Genomic DNA, 4702 nt, shown 5'->3' with positions numbered 1-4702 from the left:
TGCTATTCCCAAAATCAACGCTGCGTAATTTTTGACGTTTTCTCAATTCCTCTCGTTTTTATTCTCGTTTTCTCTTTCACTTTTTTGTCCTTTCCCGTTCTTTCCGTCTTTTGCATCCAACTTCAACACGTAACGCCCTGTCAAAAGTGAAAATTCCATTTGCTCGGCGCTGGCGCCTCGTTATTGTGGGATGCTTCATACAAATTGTACGGTCATGAGGATTTTTGGCAGTTGTTTGGCGCTTGACGCGCCAATTTAGCGACGGCAGTTAGTGCGCTGCAGCAAACCGCCGCTTTAATGCGGGTAGAAGGTGGAATAACATTTTGAGAACTCACCCCACCTCTTCTTTTGCCGACAAACAGAGTTGATGTGATGGAAGAAATGTTCTAGTATGAATCCTACCTTTTGAAAGGATTATTTTTCATTTTAATAACATCAAATGGAAGCTGGCAAGAAAAAGAGCATGCAAAAAAATAAGCAATTTCTTCTTGTTTACTTCTACCGCCAATTGGAAATTCGAACTGTTAACAGACGCGTATGCTCTAACTGTCTGTGTGATGACAAGAGATACTTCGTTTTTACCTCGTTTACCAGCAGGACAGCTCTCTGATAAAGTTTTCGGGGGTTTTCTCTGTCTGCCAGCATTTCAAGCTGTTCACACTCACGTTTTCCACCTTTCTCTATTCTTGTTACGGCAAAAACGTCTCGCTTCCCTCTTCAGCTCCCTATAACGGTCCCACATGGCTCGCGTTGCGCCCGATCGTAGCGTAGCTCTGTAGGCGGCATCTGTTTTCTCTTCTGCTTCTCTACACTCCTCATCGTACCAGTTGTTCTTTCGGGCTCACTGAAATCGGACTACTCCTTCGGCGACAGTACTTAATGATCAGGAAATGTGGTTTCACTGCTCGCATATGTCGGTTTGTTGAAGAGTGCTCTCAGAGAGCAGGTGTGAGAGTCGATTGGTGAATAAATTGGCCGTGTGTTGTGATTGCAGCTTTTCGACGTTAAGATTTCCTTGCATTGTTGGGTGCACATGTTTTACAACACAGAGGCGTATGTGTATTTTGGCTGCAAAAGATATTGATCCGAGTCGATGTTTGGCCCTCGGCGAAATCGATCAGCTTCAGGCCGTTGTCGGGGGTTTCGTCGGCGATGCTGAATTTTTCAACAGTGGCGCCAAAGATCTCTTCATTGCCCACTTGGCATTGAAGTCGCCAAGCACGATTTGAATATCGTGTCGGGGGTAGCGCTCATAGGTACGCTCCTGGCGCTCACAGAAGAGATCCTTGGATGCCTCATCCTTCTCTTCCGTCCGAGAATGGGAACAGATGAGTTAGATGTTGAACATTCTCGCTTTGTTGCGAATTGTGGCTATACGTTCGTCCACCTGTATTCGCATCTCTTCGATTACAGTGATGTCTGCCTTTGTCTTCCCGGGGACATCAGCTAGCCGGGCAGAGGCATCTTCCCCCTTAAGAGTCCAGATATTCCAGGTGCATACCCTGAAATCATAGTACTTCATGCCAACCGCTTCATATGATTTATTTATGTATATATTTATTTGTTCATGAAGTCTATCAACAGGATGTTCTTGCACATATTAGAAAAAATTACATATTATAAACTACCCAGCCAGCCAAAAGCGGAGCGCTCCTAATGTGGAGCGCAACTCCTCGAAGGAGCGTTTTCGGAACGCTCCGAGTATGGAGTGAAAAGGGAGTCAAAGTGTATTTTTTTATACCCGGGCGCACTTGTGCACAAGGGTATATTAATTTTGTTCACATTACGGTTGTTTGTAGCAGCCAAAACGAATCGAGATAGATATAGACAAATGTATACATAAATGCTCAGAATGAATAGAGAAGTCGATTAAGCCATGTCTGTCTGTCCGTCCGTCTGTCCGTCTGACCGTCCGTCCGTGTACACGATAACTCGAGCAAAAATTGAGATATCTCAACGAAATTTTGGTATTTCCATTAATGCAAGGTAGGTTGGTATTGAAAATGGGCCGAATCGGACTGTAACCACGCCCACTTCCCATATAACGGTAATTTCCAGAAATATGAAAACTGCGATATTTTAGTAACTACTGAAGATAATTCACTCAAAATTGATATTTACAATAATTTTCAGAAGAAAAATAAGAATATTATAAATTTTTGGAAAATGGGCGTAGCCACGCCCACTTATGGTACATGGTACATGTGTATATCTTGGTAACCGCTGCACCAATTTCTTCCAAACTTGGCACAGTTGTTGGCCTTGGTACAGCATACTAAATGGCCGAAAATTTGAAAAATCGGACAATAACCACGCCCACATCCCATATAACGGTAATTTAGGGAAATACAAAATCTTCGATAAATCAGTAAATATTAAAGCTAATTTATTCAAAACTGATGCTTGCAACAATTCTTTACCAATAAATACGTTTGTGGTAAAATTTTGGAAAATGGGCGTGGCACCGCCCACTTATGATCACATATATGTATATCGGTAACCGTTCTACCAATTTGTACCAAACTCGGTATTTTTATTGTGCTTGCCACATAAAAGCAAAACGTTGAAAATTATTGAAATCGGACTAAAATTACGGCCGATTTTCATATAACGGTAAATTTCAGAAATGCTTGAAACTGCAATATTTCGAAATTTAAGGACGCTAAATTACTCAAAATTGATACACCCCAGCTTACCATCTAGCGGTAGGTTTCGGAAAGGTGAAAAAACATATATTTAATACTTGCGCCGGGTATTTAATGTTCGGCTCCACCCGAACTTAGACTTTCTTACTTGTTTTATCTTGTTTTTAGGTTTCTTGCATCTAGTCTATAAGAGTATGGATTGAAAAGGGAGTCAAAGTGTTTTTTTTTTATCTTGTTTTTAGGTTTTTTGCATCTAGTCTATAAGATTTTAATGCCATAGACTGAAAAAATTTTAAATCAATTGAATTTTTATAAGTGAAAAAACGTGTGCGTCGCTTCGGAATATTCGTGGAAAGGGACACCGCCAAAAAAGCTATTGACATTTTGGCTGTTGCGAAAGCATTCAAAGGTGAAAAACAACACATACAAATTACTTTTGGCTAACATTAGAACTTTTGTGGCGCATTTAATAGGAAATTTGCTGGTTATGGAAAATGATTTAATAGAGCGAGCGCGAAATGGTTCCAAACCTCAAAAGAACGTGTTTTAAAAAAAGATTAAAAGTAGTTTTATATTACATTATTTTCCCTCTTTGATTTGTTATTGTCCTTAATAATACACTGCGTTGCATAAATATAGTACCGCCACTTAATGATAAGTTTTGACCATTTATTTTTCTAAAACCTCTATATTAAAATTGTGAAATTTTGGTAAAAATTTGCTGACTTTTTTATAATTTTTGCACGAAGCTTGATAATGTTTATTTATATGTTTTTGTTAAAGAATGAACAATATTTTTATGAGAAATTAATGAAAACTTGTAAATATTTGACGGTCTTTTAAATATGTAACGCAGTGTATGTTAAACCATTTTCTGTAATTTAGCGTTTTTTTTTTCAATAAAAAAGAAAGATAAAAGAAAGTTATTGTAATTATAATTATAAATGAAATTATGAGTATTTTCAGAAACCGTAAGCCTCCTTTCGGTCTTTTATCGAAGCACTCCCAAAAAACTCCCATGTAAGTTATCTTCGGATGATTTTAGGAGTCCTTTGCACAAAATCATAGCCGAATTGGGGAGTCCGTACGGAGTCTTTGCGGATTATCTAAGGGAGCTTTATGGGACTCCGAAATCACTCATTTAAGGAGTCCTAAAGGCATACTTACTGTAAAGAGTCTTGCTAATCGCGACTCTAAAGAAATCAGCATGAGCAATAAGGGACAATCAACGTTATTGGAAATGACATCGAAAATGAAAGAAATGATAATTGGCAATTCAAAGATTTGTGAAAAAATCGGAACAAACTTCCGATACCCTTATAGATTTCGATGCTCTTATAGATTTCTAGAGCTTTTGTTTGCAAAGTATGTATTTACGTGTTTGGGTATGTTCACTTGGCTATATAAACAAAGCAAAGCAGGCGATAATTTGTATGATTTGTTTGACCGTACTTCAGCACCCTCTCCGACATAAAGGTTTAAGTGCACCCTGCAGACTTTAGTTGGGCGAGTTTGGCCTTCAGAAATTGGTTAATGTTTTGTTTTTTGCTTGAGTGGCATAATGTGTGCACAGGAGCCGCCGTGGCTAGTTTCGCAATCTTATCAGTGATTTCATTACCGCGTATATTTGTATACATATGTCCAGGAATCCAGATATTTGTCTTATTATGAGCGAATGCTTATATATTTAAAAATTTTTCTTTACTAGAAAAGGGAACATACAAATTTAATAAATATAAATCATTTCAATTAAAACAGCTGACTTGCAAGAATCTGTTCTCATAATCTTCAATTACGTGCCTAAACTTTGTATAAATATACTTACAATATAATTTTAATGTATTTATACCCGAGCGCACTTGTGCACAAGGGTATATTAATTTTGTTCACATAACGGTTGTTTGTAACAGCCAAAACGAATCGAGATAGATATAGACAAATGTATACATAAATGATCAGAATGAAAAGAGAAATCGATTAAGCCATGTCTGTCTGTCCGTCCATCTGTCCGTCTGTCCGTCCGTCCGTGTACACGATAACTCGAGCAAAATTGAGAT

This window comes from Rhagoletis pomonella, unplaced genomic scaffold, assembly GCF_013731165.1.
Source record: "Rhagoletis pomonella isolate Grant_MI unplaced genomic scaffold, Rhpom_1.0 Rhpom_scaffold_00006, whole genome shotgun sequence".
NCBI classification, from domain to species: Eukaryota; Metazoa; Arthropoda; class Insecta; order Diptera; family Tephritidae; genus Rhagoletis; species Rhagoletis pomonella.
Note: the sequence above shows the minus strand (reverse complement) of the source record.